The sequence below is a fragment of the Bactrocera tryoni genome, chromosome 4 (assembly GCF_016617805.1).
Source record: "Bactrocera tryoni isolate S06 chromosome 4, CSIRO_BtryS06_freeze2, whole genome shotgun sequence".
In the NCBI taxonomy this organism is placed as follows: Eukaryota; Metazoa; Arthropoda; class Insecta; order Diptera; family Tephritidae; genus Bactrocera; species Bactrocera tryoni.
The window spans coordinates 71,508,538-71,526,275 of record NC_052502.1 but is presented as its reverse complement, the minus strand read 5'-3'; positions in this window follow the sequence as shown (position 1 = coordinate 71,526,275).

The window sequence follows — 17,738 nt, the reverse complement described above, 5'->3', positions numbered from 1 at the left end:
CTAAAAATCCAGGAAATAAACATACATATAGGTTGCAAAATTAGTAGAAAAGCTTTTAGCCATGCTAGCATGCTCTTCGAAAATTTAATAAATTTAGACATTTTCAAAAATTAAAAAAAAAATTGGGAATTTTAATAATTCAAAAAATACTAAAATTACAGGAAGTATATATGTATGTACATATGTATATGATTTTTGGAAATTTGTAGAAAAAGTTTTAGCCTTTTTAGCATATTCTTAAAGAATTACAAAATATTTGAAAATTTTCAGAAATTTAAAAATTTTTTAATATTCAAAAAATCTTAAAATTCTAGGCACTATTATAGTTTTGAAATTTTGTAGAAAAGTTTTTATTTGAGTTACTTAAATTTTTTTTTTTGAAAACAATAATTTTTCTTGAAATGTTTGCAAAATTTATTTAAAAATTTTAAAATTCTACAAAATTCAAAATTTAGGAAAAATTCAATATATACATAAGTACATAGTAGATATATGTATGTATATATTACGTTTCGAAAATTTGAGAATTTTTCAAAATTTCGTTTTAATATTAAAAATTCTTTTTAAATATGAAAAAAAACAAAAACTTTTTGAACTGGAAAATACAATTTATTTTTTCCAACAATAAAAATTATGTAAAACTTTTTAAAAATTTTGCGAAGGACAGGGAAGATTTTTCAAGAAAAGGCTTTATTATATTTTTTATACTGAGGAAATCAGATTTGGCTATATTAAAACTAAAGTATTATTAAATTTTTCTTAATAGTTTTGAAAAAATATTTCACATTATTATTTTGTATTTTATATAAAATATTTATGTATACATATTTCATTATGGTAAAAATGTGTGGACCTTCAAAAATATACCTACGAGTATTGAACTAACAAATTGTACACATATTTTATAAACACACTGTGAAATAAAAAATAAAATCAAAAATATATTTATGTTTAAACAAATTGGTATTTCATTGAACTTATTTTTCAATTTTTGAAATTATTTTCAAAAAGCAAATTTTATGAAAATTTTCGAAATTTATTGAGTTTGTTTTTGTACGTGTTTTATAATTTTTTTTAAGAATTGCTTACAATTGTTTGAAATTTTGTACATATTGCCATCGACTGTTTACTGAATCGAAATATAAATATTTAAAATTTCAATGAAAAAATTTGATTTTAGTGTCTTTGTGCTAGATAGTATGTTACTAGAGAATTTTTTTAAATTTTTTAGCAAACATTTCAAGTCTTTTAATTTTTTTCAGATTGTACAAGAAAGTTTTAGAATTTTTTTTATAATTTTTAAGTTTTTGAAATTTTTTCAGATTGTACAAAAAAGTTTTGAAATTTTTTTTTATAATTTTTGGGTTCTTATACAAAATTTTCACACTAAATTTAGAATTTTAAATTTATTTGAGTTTTCATAAAAGTTTTTTACTTAAAAAAATAAAAGGGTTTGAATTTGTTTGAGAAGTTATCCAAACTTCCTTTCTCAAAAATGAAAATTTTTGAATTTTTTTTGGATTTAAAAAAATGTTTGTTAAAAAAATTAAAATTTTTCATTTATTTGAGCTTTTATGAATTGTTCTTTATTAAAATCTAAAAAAATTTCAATTTATTTGAAAACCTATCAAATTTTTTGGAAATAAATTAATGCTTTTGAGTTTTTTACTAAAGAAATAAATGTGTGGAAATTATTTGAAAATTTAACCGAAAATTTTTTGCTAAAAAAATTAAAATTTTAAATTCATTCGGGAATTTAAGCAAACTTTTTACCAAAAATTCAGAATTTTTTTTCTTTTAGGATATAAAAAAAAATTTGATAAAGATAATAAAATTTTTGCATTTATTTGAGCTTTTATGAATTTTTTTGTTATTATTTATAAAATTTTTTATAAAATAGCAAATATTTTTTTGCTAAAAATTTATAAATTTTTTTGCTCAAAAAATTTAATTTTTTTGAAATTATTTGAAAATTTATCAAAAACTTTTTTATTAAAAAAACTAAAATTTTGGATTTTATGAGTTCGAAAAAGAATGTGTACAAATTTGTGGCAACCTTCCAACTGCTTGACTAAGCTTGAAGTATTGTAGTAATAGCTGGAATATGAAATCAACAAAAGTTGCAAATAAAATAAAAATTAATAAGAAACAAAATGAAAAATAAAAAAACTACAACAACAAAAGAGCAGACTCTATTAACTTTTGTGGAATTTCGAGTAGTTTCAAGGCATAAACAGATAAAAAATAGAGTAAAAATATAATAATTATACATAAAAACAACAAAGTTAAAACAACAATAACTTTTATAACAACAATTTTTAAATTTTTATAAAAACTCAGATTTTTCTCCAAGCAAAAATTACTACCAATGAAAGGAAAAAAATAAAAATAAATTTAAAACACGTCTTCAATCAACCGATCAAGCATAAAAAGCAGCAACTAAACGCGTGAATTATAAAAAACTTTCCACTTTTTATAAAAAAAATAGAATTTATGACAAGTAAGCAGTGAAAATTCGAACTTCAAGCAAGACTCACAGTAACACACAACTCAAGCAATCAGAAAATTTAGCAACTCAAGCATGTAGGCAGAACATTTCTAAAACAAAAGAGTTAAAACAAAATCGTAAAAACTTTTTACCGAAAAAATCACTAAAAAGTAAATATTTGTAGTAGAAAATAATAAGAATGAATTTCGAAAAAATCAGCAAGCACAGAACAATGCTTGTCAAGCAACACGTTGCGGAAATTTTATGACAAAATCAACACCTAGGGAAGAACGAAAATTGTTTACTTTCAGCAAGCGAATTTACTTTGAGAACTCATTAGAGACGAAATTAAAAGCAACAACAAACAGTAATTAATAAAAAGCAGTTTAGTAAACCAATGAATGACATAAAATAATCAAGCAACTTAATGGCCAAGTAAATAGGGAAACTAGCACTACAACCACATAGTCTTAAACTTACACTTTTTGATACTACAGATGTAAATTTTAAAGCAGCAACTAAGCAAATATGAGAGTGAATACAAGAATACAAACAAGCAAAAAGACTACGGTTATTCAAGCATTTTATACAAGCGCACACTGAGCGTAAAACGATTGACTGAAATAGCTAAGAACTTGCACTTTTCAAAATGAAACATATTTAAATGCACTGGAGGCTAAGAGTTTGGAGTAAGCGCTGAGCAAAGTCAGGATTTAGGGCGCTCAAGCAAACGTTGAAAAATTTCATTCAAGCATGTTAACAAGCATGATTAAGTTAGGTTAGTGTGGCATAAAATGAGCTTAACAAGCAATCAAAATAATATTGCAGGAAATGAGAGTTTGACTATAAAAAAGAGAGCAGATGTAAAAATTTCGCGATCCTAAAAATATTTTTTTTGTCAAAAAATCGATTATTACAAATAGAAAAAACGGATGAGCAACTTTTAAATTTATTGAAGCATTTCAATTTCATGTCAGATTCTACAGTTTTTAAATAGATCGCTAAAAGTCAAATATTCATTATATCGATACCAGAATTTTTTTATATTTTTATCGATTTTTAATCGATAATTTACCTAATTCTATTTGACAGTTTTCAAATATAAACAATTATGGTAACGGTTTTGGTTTATTTTAATCGATGTTAATCGATTTTTAATCGATAATTTTATTAAATCAGTTGATAGTCTTCAAATATATTGTTTAAGTCAAATATTCACGATATCCATACAAGACATGTTGATTTTACATGCTTTAATTAATTTTTAATTGAATTCGATTTGACAGTTTTCTAATACAAATAATTATAGTTTTGGTTTATTTTAATCAATATTAACCGATTTTTAATCGATAATTTATTAAATCAGTTGATAGAGAGTTTAATAATTTTGCTAAAACTTAACTACTCACGATGTCGTTACAAGAAATGACGATTTTATTTATTTTAATCGTTCCATAATCGATAATTTATTGAGTTATATTTGATTTTAATATAACTCGCTAAAATTCAAAATTTATATATATGTACATACATGTATAATTTATCACATTTGAGAATTTTAAAAAATTTCGCTAGAATTAAAATATTCTTGATATCGATAAAAGAAGGACGATTTAATGTGCTTTAATAGATTTTTAATCGCTAAGTTTTCAATTCCGATTTGACACTTTTCAAATATAACAGTGAAAGACAAATATGCTTGATATCGATACAGTAAGTTTCGGTTTTATCTTTCTTAATCGATTTTTAATCGATAATTTATCGAATACGATATTAAAAATATATGGATAAAAAATATTCATGATATCGATGAATTATCGATAATTTTCAAATCAGATTTGATAGTTCCAATATGTTGGTAATAAATAAATATGCATGATATCGATATATGTAAGTAATATCGGTTTTGGTATAATTTAATCGATTTTAGTTGATAATTTATTAAATTAGATTCAACAAATATACGGCTAAAACTGAAATATTAGTGATATTGACGCGTGAAATACTCCTTTCAACATTTTTAATTGATTGTTTATCGAATCAGGTTTAATAGTGTTTCAATATATGAGTAATATGTAGACAAATGTGCATGATATCGGTATAAGAAATATCAGGTTTGGTCTATTTTAATCGACTTTCAAATCGATAATTTATCAAATATTCTTGACATCGATGCAAGAAATAACGCTTTTATCATTTTTAATCGATACTTTTGAAGTCAGATTAAATAGTCTTAAAATATATCGCTAAGAGTCGAATGAAATCATTACAAGAACTCATTGTGAGATTATTATCATTTTCAAATAATTCGAAAGCATATTATTCCACGCCCATCTTTCAGATAAAGGTTATGTTTGCAGCTATTAAAAGTGCTATAACCTCTTAAAGAATAATGATTTATGATATCGATGATGTAATTTAATTTTAAAGTTGAAGAACTGGCCTTTAAGCGGTCTTACTTCCCATACAATGATTTTCGTCCTAATGACCGGATTTTTGTTGTTAATATGGTGCAATATTTAAGAAATTTTCATGGAATTAAGTGAATATGTTTTCTCCAGCGTCATTCGTGATACGGCTCTAATTACTTTTTTCTTCATTTCAACAAATCAGCAAGCAGTAAAAAAATAAAAATTAAAAAAAATTAGCAATAGCAAATATAATACTGAAAAACTCCGAATGATACAAAAATTCTGACATTTTACAAGCTTGAGTGATATATGATTAGCAAACAAGCGTGCAATTTTTAAACAATCACGCCAAAAATAATAGCAAAAAGCGCAAAAAATAATAAAGAAAGTTATTTCAAAATACTGTCAGCCATAAAAAGTGACTAGGAAAGAGGAAGTTAATAAAAAATTAAATAAAAAATGATAAAAGTGCCATCAAGCACGCAGGCAACGGACAAGCGAGTGAGCAAATGTACGCAATAGTATTACTAGAAATCAATCATGAAAATCAGTATATATGTAAGCAACAAAGAACGCCAAAAAGAGATAGTAATTCAGGTGCAAGCAAACTTCTTTCAAAACTTTTAACGAACTCCATATTTTTTATTCTTTTTTTAGTGTAAGACAAGCAACAGGTAATCAAATTAAGCAAACATATTCAATACAACTGACGTATACTACTATTAAATACAATAAACCGCAAATAAATAAGAAAATAACTGTAAAATATTTCATACAATAATTTATACAAAAGCATAAGTACTTACTTACATACAAATACATACATACATACAAGCATAACTTACAATTATAAATTGTCGTCTAACTCAATACGCGTAGCCTAAAAGTATGCAATATGCAACAAAAAGCAGAAATAGTGTAATAAAGAAGCATCCTAACTAATGCCATGCATTTACAATAGACTGGTTAGTTTTTTTTTTAAATAACCTTAACGGTTATTTGCTGTAGGTGTAGCTTAAACGGTAAAGTAATGGATATAAAACGGTAAACTAATGGATATGGTAGTGTAATGCAGCTAGTAATTAAAATGAATTTGAGCAGTAAGTGAAGAGCAGTAAATGAAGCAAATAATTTATATGTAATTGTATTTTTACAAAAATAAAACCATTATGTAATTATTAAAAATACAACAACAACAGTTTGTAATTTTATAAAAACATAAAAAATATGAGTAATTATGTAAAATACAAGTATAATGCCATTCGTAAGTTAGTAAAATAAAGCTATGCATACTGAGGAATGTCGAAGGCAGATCTACAAAGCATACTTCTAGGAGCTGAGAGTGAAAAAAGAAAGAGGAAGTGAAAAATAAAAACATATAAACATATAAATACAGCATAAAATATAAAAATTATAAAACTTAACAAAAAATCCATTAAAATAAAAATAAATAAAATACAAAAATTAAATAAAATACAAAAATTAAATAAAAAAAATAAAACAAAAAATTTTAATTGATGAAAAATTAAAAAATTAAAAATTTATTTAAAAAAATAGAACAAAATGAAATGAAAACACAATTTAAAGGAATAAAAAAGAATTAAATAAAATAATAAATAATTCATAAATAAAATGAAATAAAAATTTAAAGTACAAAAATTAAATAAAATAAAAAGAATTTAAATAGGAAAAATATTAAAAATTTAATTAAAAATAAATAAAATACAAAATTAAATAAAAATAAAGAAACATAAATAAGAAATAAATAAAATTAAAAAATATAATAGAATTAAATGAAATAAAACCAAATAAAAAATAAATTAAATAAAACACAAAAATATAAAATAATTAATAAATAAAGTTCAATATAAAATAAAGTACAATATCGTATAACAAAATTTAATAAAAAAAAAATAAAATACCGAAATTAAATAAAATAAAATATATGTAAATAGAAAACAAAGAAAAAAAAAAAAATTAAAAAGGCATAACGTGAAATTATATTAAAAAGAATAAATAAATTTGTATAAAAATTAAAATAAAATGAAATAAAATTATCAATTTAACATTTATGACATCGATACGAGTTGGTTATCGATTTTATCAATTTTAATCGTTTTATAATCGATAATCTATTCAGTTGCATTTAAAAGTTTTCGAATATGTTACTTAAGGTCAAATAATAATTATATCGGTATCAAAATTTTATGTTTAATCTATAATTTATTAGGTTGGATTTAAAATTTTTCGAATATATTACTTAAAGTCAAATATTCATAAAATCAATACAATCAGATATTGGGTTAATCAATTTTAGTCGATTTTGAATCGATAATTTATCAAGCCAGATTTGACAACTTTCAAATTTATTGCCAAAGGGCAACTATTTCTGATACCGATAAAATAAAATTTAGGGTTTATAAATTTTCATCGATTGTTAATCGATAATTCATCAATTTTACTAAATTTTAACCGAAAATTTATTAAACCAGATTTAATACTTCGCAAATGTATCGCTAAACTCAAGTATTTATTTGAGAATGATAAAATAAATGACGGTTTTATATATCTTAATTGATTTTTAATATTATAAGACAAATATTTATGATATCGATACAAAAAATGTGAGGTATATCTATTTTGATCGATATTTTATCAAATCATAATTGACAGGTTTTAAGTATTTTGCTTAAAGTAAAAGGAGATTTCAGTACAAGAAATTGGTTTTACAAAAAAATGTATATCGATTTATAACCGATTTTTAATCGATAATTTAACAAACTGGACTTGACAGCTTTCAAATATATTGCTAAAAGTCAAATATTTATGATAGCGATACAAAATTTTCGCGTTTATTTATTTTAATCGACTTTTAATTTATCTCAAACGATTTGATAGTTATAAAGTATATCGTATAAAGTCAAGTACTTACGATACCTATATAAAAATGGCGGGTTGATTTATTTTAAACGATAAATTATCACATTAGATTTTTGAGGTATATCGCCATATTTCAAATAAAAAAAAACAAAATAAAGAGTTTTAGGTTTTATCTATTTTAATCGACTTTTAATCAATAGTTTATCAAACGCCAAGTATTTATGATATCGATTTATCTATTTTCATTGATTAATCGGTAATTAAATATTGGTTTGATTTCAAAATAAAAATAATATAAAATAAAATAAAATAAAATGTAATATAATATAATAAAACAAAATATAATAAAATATAATAAAATAAAATAAAATATAATAAAATAAAATAAAATGTAATATAATATAATAAAACAAAATATAATAAAATATAATAAAATAAAATAAAATAAAATAAAATAAAATAAAATAAAATAAAATAAAATAAAATAAAATAAAATAAAATAAAATAAAATAAAATAAAATAAAATAAAATAAAATAAAATAAAATAAAATAAAATAAAATAAAATAAAATAAAATAAACAAAAATAAAATAAAACAAATTTTAATAAAATAGGTAAAAATATATCGGAATAAAACGAAGTAAAACCGAAGATAGTAAAACAATATAATACAAGCCCAAACAGTTTTTTTTAAATAATTATAAATAAATAAATAATAAAATAATCAAGAATATACAAAAATTGAATTAATAAAATAAGGGTAAAGATCTGAAAAAATATGTATTCATTACCAAAAAAGCCAGCTAAAAAACTAAGTTAAATTAAAAATATAAAATTTTTAATTTTTAACAATAAAAATGTAAACACACACTTTCCGCATTACTCTTTTATACAATTTACAACAATACATACATAAGATACATAAATGATCAAAAATATAAATAACCAAAATGTATATGCAATAGACATATACAAAATTACTAAAATAAAAAAAACTATATATTTTATTATATGCAATAAAATAAAAATTTGAATAAAAAAATCTAGATTAATAAAAAATTATAAATAAATAAATATTGCTATGTAATTATCAATAAGAAAACTGCAGAAAAAATAAAATAATAAAAACCAAAACATATACAGTCATGTGAAAAATATGCATTGCCTACTAAACCGTTTAATGACTAATAAATATTTAAACAAAATACTTGTAATGCATGTGACACAGAAAATTATTAAAACCATATACATACTTATACATAAATATATACATAACTATAAATATATATACAGATACATATATGTATGTTTATATATAGTATATAAATAAAAAAAAATATCAGCTAAATAACTGTAGTTATAGTGCGCTAATATTCCGTTATGATATGGTGGAATTTTTTGTAATTTTGATAAACTGCAAAGCTAATGAAGATTTGAGCGTGTTAGAGAGAGACAGAAATATGCTAACGTAATGTTTGATAAGAAATAATCAAACAAAGTAATGAAACTTGTGCTGAAACTTATGTAGTGGCCGATAAGAGCTAAGCAAATAGTAATGCTTAATGAAGGAAGTGATTCAGCTGAACGCGATACAGATAAATAAATAATAAAAATAAATTTGGAAAATTATGAAAAATCGTGTTTTGAATTTCTGGGATGGGTGTGTGTTTGGAAAGTTTCAAAAAGATCCGATCTTTTCGAGCCAACTTTTGTTCAGACCCAATTCTGACACAATGAAGAGATTCAAGAGCTGCTTTTCATTAAGAAAAAGGTTCATCAAGGTTTGGTGTGGTTTGTGGGCCGGTGGAATCGTTGATCCATATTTGTTCAAGAATAATGCTGGTGACAACGTAACCGCGTCATGATAATCGACTATTTGGTGCCTGAAATTGAAGCTCGTGATCTCAGCGACATTTGGACTCAAAAAGACATCTCCACTTCCCACACCTTGCACCAATCAATGGATTTATTGAGCGAACACTTCGGTGTGCAGATAATTTCTCGTTTTAGGCCGGTTGATTGGCCACCAAGATCGTGTGATATCACTCCGTTAGACTTTTTCCTGTGGCGATACGTAAGCTATAAAATTTATGCGTACAATGTCGCTTCGATTCAGGTCTTGAAACGAAACATCACGCGTGTCATTCGCCAGATACCAGGCAAATGCTTGAACGAGCCATCAAAAATTGGGCGCAACGGATGGATCATATGAAACGTCACCGTGGCCAACATTTTAAAGAGATAATCTTCAAAAAATAAATGTCATAGAATGTTCTTTCGAATGCTAATAAACATTTCCCATCAAATTTGAAGTTTCTGTGAGTTTTCTCTAAAAAAGTAGAGGACTTCGAAATGGATCACCATATACAGAAGCAAAAAAACGGAAAAACCGAACCAGAGTATAGGCAAAAGCAATGCCAAGTTAACCGGCAGAATGTCGTAGTTATGCCGCTGTGCTTCAAGACATACGACAAGACGTTATGAGAACCAAGACAAGGGGCAAGTCTAGGCAATACGGAAAATAAAAAATCGGGCTCCTGATCTTCGAACGGAAGAAAGGTGAAAAACCAAAATCGGAGCTACAAAATGTGCTCAAGATGTGTTCTACGTGGTATTGCTTCTCTAAGCGAGCTAAAGCAGAAAGTCACAACAGAGATCCGAGGCTTAGAGTCATTAACCATCGTAGCAGAAGCCAAACACTAAGTAAGACTGCTGCTAGAGGAAGCAGACATCGAAATAACAGTAAGGATCAGCGCTCCATATACGCGCATATGTGATGTTAACAGCCGATAGCGCAGGATGGATCAGTCGCGGGATGAAATTTATGAAGAAAGTTAAGAAAATGCTAGATGTTTAAACTTAGTCCATCTGCAATGGGAATAAGACTAATGCATACGATATGAGAAACCCTGTCACAAACTGAAAGACTGCAAAATATTTTATTGTTTCCAAAAAATAATCCACCTTCAGAAGGTCAGCATAATGTGAAAAAAATCCCTACATCACACTGGTAGCTGAAGGAAACGAAACCAGTTACATGAGTGGAAAGTGCTAGAAAACTCTGCTGGTAGCAACCACCCTACTTCGAGGGCCCAAATTAAATACCAACAACAGCTAAGAGATAGGGTACACTTAGATGTTTACTTCCCACTAAAACGGGATGGAACGGAAGAGCATAAGTAATATAAAACTACGAAACTGAGTTACAATAGGAAAGATAAATGAGAAGAACTATCCGTGGTGCCTCGGATACTAGATTGTGCTCGTCGGAATCACTTTGTTCTCAACCCATTATCTGAGAAGAAACCCCAACCGTAAGAGTCACCATGCCCCCCTTTTACTTTGTAGGTAATGAGCGCGGCCGCGAGCTCTTTAAAGGCTAAAAACGCTTTCGGCCCGACGGGATAACGGCTGAAGTAATAAAGTTAATCTCTATGAAACGCCCGCTCCTATTGCTAACCATGTATAATGCATGTCTGAACGACGCCATTTTCTCAGACATATGGAAGAGACAGTATTTGCCTCTGATAAAAAAGTAAAGGAGACCCAGAGACAACTTCAGCATACAGCCCCCAACCAACACTGATGATAGGCCTTCGACATGCGACAACAGGGTTCAGACCAGCAGTTCCACTAACGGAGCCGTTGAAGACGGATAGCAATTTTTCGAGGCCAATGCACCTCCTCGCAATATTTAATTTAGGAAGCTCGCTCAATAGCGCGAATAAATATACAAATATATATTTTTAATATTTTTGTTATTATTCAATGTCACACCCAATCTTCAAACTTTTCATAACCTTCCTTCTCCCTAATCCTGCGCCAAAAGGTTTTGAAAATACTTAGCGACATTTTCTTCACCGCCGCAGTTGCGGATAGATCCCAAAGGCTTACAATTAAATCCTTACAAAATTCACAAACAATTAAAAGCACTTGAAGGACAAAATTATCATAAAAAGTTGAAAAGGAAAAATCGACAAAAATGGAAAGGATGGTGGGCGGTTGGTCGCAGTCCGTAGAAGCCAGCAGCGGGTCCACTGTCTAATAGCGTAATTAACGACATTTTTGACCTAACTGTACTTTGGCGACATTATTTTAATGCACGAAAATATAAATACATAATGAGCATTTACATAATGATATATACATACATATATACAGATACATCACCGTTATTATTTGGCATTTGAAAATAAATTAAGCCGGGCTGCCGTCGAAGGGTACGAAAGCAACGGAGCAAAGGCGTCGCAGGACATTAGCAAAAATCTCTACTTTTTTCAGTAATGAAAAAAAAAAAAAAAAGAATTGTAGCATATATAAAATGAGGGGAAATTTTTACGCACTAGCGCTGCTGATGAAGAAGAAAATAAAATAAATAATAAGAAGGGTTTGGAGGTGTGAAGAGTGGGTGGGAAACAAAAAAACAAATGAAATGGAGCGAGAAGTAATGTGGAAATAAGTTTAAATTAGTAGAAATCGAAGAGATGCGACATGAAGGTAAGAGCAAGAAGCTTGGTTAAGGTGTTGGAGGAGGTGTGGTCGAACAAAATGCTGGTGATGGGATTGAGTGAATGTTGCACAGTGCAAAATGAAGGTAAAGGTAGAATATGGAAGAAATTTCTAAGAATGAAGTGTCGAGAATTCATTTCGGAGCTGCATTAAGCATAAAAAAATCGAGCTTGCGCTTCGTCCAAAAAAAAAAAATTGGTACCGTTGTTTATCACACTACTTTCGTGGATAAAAAACGCTCACCTGGAAAATGAGACCCAAAATGTCTTCTAAATACAGCTTTGGGGTTTCAGATTTGTTTTGAAAATCGGAGGCGAGGAAAATATAGCTATAGAAAACTGTTACGAGTTAGATCCTTTTATGATTTCAGTATCTTTTATGTTGGCCACTTTGAATCTGTTAAATGATTCAGATTCATATTTCACTTCAATAATAAATAGGTGGCTGTCTTTAGCAGGCTATTTCTGAATCCCGCAAAGCTAATACGGCTGTTTTAACTGACTTTGAGCAATACCTAAGGCTCCGTCCGGATCGGAAAGGACCTCTCCGTTCGATACCAAATGGGGTTTCAGACAAGGTGACCCCTATAGTGTGACTTCTTCAATCAACTGCTGGAGAAAATATTTCGAGCTACAGATCTGAATGGGGAAGATACAATCTTCTACAAGAGTGTTTAAATGCTGGCGTACGCCGATGACATCGAAATCCACAGCAGAATAACTCTTGCCAACAGCTGCTACTTCGGACTGAAGAGGTAATTGAGAAGTAAAGCCATAAAGTCACTCAAAATCCCCGTTCGGTTATACTGTTCGATGACAACAGCTGATGAGTCGGCATTTCAAGTTTTCGAGAGAAAGAAAAGGAAGAACGACTGGCGCGTTTTTGTAGCGCCAATAAATAAGAAGAAGAAAAAGTAATTAGGTGAGTAAGTATAGAGCATTTTTTATATGTTTACAGCCCCATTCTCCCAGCTCAGCTACCAATATAATTATCTTCGGAGCTCTAAAATTAATTTGAGTTAATAGTGTAACTGATGGATCTACCATAGACTTCTTACTAGTATCGCTATTGTAGTAGATCTCTATTTAAAGTTGGGATGTCTAAGAAAACTTAATTTTTGCAGAATGAATTGCAGATCCTCTAATAGAAGACTTAAAAATCAACTGTGTTTCGGCGGTATTGGAAAAAATGGGGTTAAGTTATTCGGAAAACTAGCGGATACCAGAGCTATTTGCAAAACTAGAGGACGCCGAGTACCCTTTAGTCTTTCAAGCACATATTATGTAGAATTTTGGTTCCAAACATCTCAATGGCGTCTTCTCCATTCGCGATTGCCTCGTTGGCGTTGCAGAAGGTCGCCGAGGAAACCCTATCCAAAAATATTTTTTTAGAAGATTGTTGCTTGCTGTTGTTTGCTAAGCGAACTGTTTCAACACCCAAGAAGTATACAAAGGTAAGCACTAGGTAGACCTATCGAAACTCTGATTCCGTTGCTTCACTTTTTACCTTGAAGAACCTTGGAAGACTAGGAAATCATACTCTCGCAGTGGTTCAACTATCTGTGAGACTACTAATTTTTGAAATATCGCCCAGCTAATGCAACCCTGCCCACTTTTCAGCTAACATTTAACGCGCCAAACAAATAATCAGTATATATTGTAAATATTTAGCAGTAAAAGAAAACGCATAAAAATGAAATAAATGTGGAAAATGTGAAAATGAATAATGACAACAAGGAGAACGCGTATAAAAATGAGATTCATTTACTTGGTAACGCTTACGCAAGGCAAATAAATTCGAATTTGAAATTGAAAGCGAAGAAAAATGCGCGTCTAGCCAAAGGCGAGAGTGGCCAAATTGAACGAGTTGATTGCAAGAGTCCATGGGCAGCAAAAAATAAAAAAAAAAGTGTAAGGAGATTTGCGAAGAAAAGAAAAAGCGGAAGGAGTAGCAGTACAAAAAAAATGTTCAAACGTAGATATGTGTGCGTGTGATGAAAGAGTTGCGCCAGCGGCGTGGCCGAAGCTCTCCTCAAGCGCGCACACAATATCGCTACAACGAATTGAGTTTGTCACGCAATCACAGCAACAAAAATCAACATTTTGCTACGCACTTTTCGGTAATAACCGACAATAAAAGCAAACGGCAACAACAACAGTAAAAGAAAACAACAACAATACGCACACTAAAGTGACAGCAGAAGCAAAAAAAACAGTAACAAACAGAAAAATGCAAATGGGCAGTATCGTTAACGCAGCAAAGTGGGCGGGGCAGTACAGCATGATTGCGTTTTCTGTTGAAGAGAAAGTGATTTGAGCTGGCAATGGCTAGAGGATTTTAAAACAAATGACAACCACTCAGCGAGGCACAAGCCAAGAGACAAACATACATACATATGTATATACATATATACATACAACGGCAAGACGATGGTATTGCGGGAAAAGGGTTCTATGATGGAAATATACTGGCAAGTAGGTGGACAGGCGGTTCAAAGACTCAAAGTACTTGACAGTTTGACAGACAATGGATTGAGTGATGGCAAAATGCAGGTACAATGGGGTGGGTTGGGATAATTTTGTGTAATAAAGTATGAATTTTATAAAAATTAAATGAATTATAATTTTATAAGTGTGTTTATTTTGATTATTATAAATAAAAATAAATAAAAATATTTATAATTGTTTTTTTTTATTATAATTTTTGATTTAATTTTTTTAAAAAATTTTCTTAATTAAACTTATTTCAATAATTTTTTTAATATCATTACAAAACATTTACAAATAATTGTTTAATTAAAACATTATAATTATTATTATTTTTTCAATTAAAAATTTATAACGAAATTTTTTCAATTAAAATTTAAAAAACATCATAATTAATTTTTTTGTTATTAAAAACTTATAATTCAGGTTTTTTTATAATTTTTTAAAAATAATTTTTGATTTAATTAGATTTAAAAAATTTTCTTAATTAAACTTATTTCAATAATTTTTTTAATATCATTACAAAACATTTACAAATAATTGTTTAATTAAAACATTATAATTATTATTATTTTTTCAATTAAAAATTTATAACGAAATTTTTTCAATTAAAATTTAAAAAACATCATAATTAATTTTTTTTTTATTAAAAACTTATAATTCAGGTTTTTTTATAATTTTTTAAAAATGATTTTACTAATTATTAGATCGGAATTATAATTTTTTTAATACATTTTCTTAATTGAATTTTTTCAATAATTTCTTTAAAATCATTAAAAACCAATCATAATTATTTTTTTATTTAAAACATTAAAATTAATTTTTTTATATTAAAAATTTATAATATAATTTGTTTTAATTATTTTCAAACTAAAATGCTCAGTATCTGCGTTCAATATAAATAAATAAAATGCTGGCCTTATGTTTATTGTAAAACTTTTAAGCTGAAGAGCGTTTATAAAAATTTCAAACAGGGTTACCACATGCTTTTAATTAAAAACAAGGAAATAGATTTGAATACACATTCAAAGTTTGAAAATTGTATATGCCAAAAACAATGCACAAAGTATTTGCTAACAAAGTACAATTTAATAGGGTTGCCACCTTACTTGGAATACAAAGTGTTTTAATTGTAAAATTATTAATAAAACCCTGAAAAATAATAATTTAAACAACTCAAAAACAGAAGTCACAAAGTTATCTTTTTTATAGGGTTACCATCTAACTGTCAATAGCAAAAGATTTTAAAGAAAAATATTTTTGATTAAAAACTCCAAATAAAAAGAGTACTAAAACAAAAAAAACTCACACAAATTATCTGGAATACATATGTATGTGTGTATATTATGAAAAGGGTTGCCACCTAACTTCCAATAATAAAAGTTTTTAAATGAAAATATTTTTGAATAAATCCAAAATAATAAGCATACTAAAGTAAAAAAAACCCAAAAAAATTATTTGAAGTATGTTATGAAAAGGAGTTGCCATACTTATTATTTTTTGAAATAATTTATATGTTCAAAATTTTATTCAAAATGTATTAAGGACATGAAATGAGTGTATTTAAAAAAATCTTACAGTACTCACCATTATAGTGTTGCCAATTTATCACCAATGGCGGCAGACTGCTGTAACTGCAATAAAAAAATTAAAGTTAAAAAATTAAAAAAGGGAAAATGTAATAATAGTTAGCATATACATATGTACATACATAATAAGTTTGAAAAAAAACTGCTATTGAAAATGTGAGGTTAGGAGGTAGTTAAATGACTAACAGTTAAACAGGGGAGTCGGGACATTATTTTCACTAAAAAAATAATTAAATAAAAAATCCAAACCATTTAGTAATCAAAGTCTAAAAGTCGGGAAATTAATTTGTTATAAAAAAAATATTTAAAAAATTCGTGAAATTACTTTAATTGTATTACTATTTTTTTTATTGTTTTTTGATTAAATCATTTCATTATTGAAAAAATTTATTTAAAAAAATTTCTTAAATGTCAATTCATTATGTAAAAAAATATACACAAAACTAATAATAGTTTTTTAAATTTTTTCTTAAATGAAAAATCTGTTAGTCCGCTGGACCCACTGTGCAGCCAATATTTTGCATTAAGTTGTGTGTATGTACAGATGTGCACAAATTAATAAATTTTTTATTTATTTGAAAATTTTTACAAATTAAAAACACTTTTTCGATTTCTGTTAGTTTGAATATGTGTAATTAAAAATAATATTTAAAATTTCATATCCCACAATTTGAAATTTTTGTATGGTTTTCCGTATTTCTTTGATATTTTAGCATTTTTTTTTAATAAATGACTTTTGTTTAAAAACATTTCGGTGGACTTGACCCACTGTGCCACGTTACAACACATAAAAAATATGCCACATTTTCTTTTAATAATATCATAATTATTTTAAAAATTTTTTATAAAAAAATTTGCAAATAATTTTCAGTTGCAACCCACTGTGCTATTGTTTTCTACCACATGTTACAAAACATAAGAAATATGCCACATTTTCCCTTAATAATATCATAATTATTTTGAAATTGAAAAAAAAAAAAATTTGCAAAAAATGTTCATTTACAACCCACTGTGCCATAGTTTTCCACCACACTTACACACACAAACACTTTATGGACCAGTAATGGCATCTATAATTTTGCTTATTTTCAGCTGTATTTTCTCGTCATTTTTTAGTGCGGCACTTTGCGTCCAACCCTTTCATGCCGCCCGCAGCATGCCAACCCCCCTCCAGCGCGCACACACACACACACAGGGAGACAAGCTGTCGCATTCTTATCTACGCAATGCGAAATAATTACTTTTCTTTGGTTTTTAATTTTTTGTCGGCGCTTAAGCAAAGCGCATTTTTCAACCACTCAAGTGCGTGCGTAGGCGAACGGTTGCGGGGGAGGCGGGAGACGGCATATTAAAAGCGCGTTTTTCTACTTTTTTGG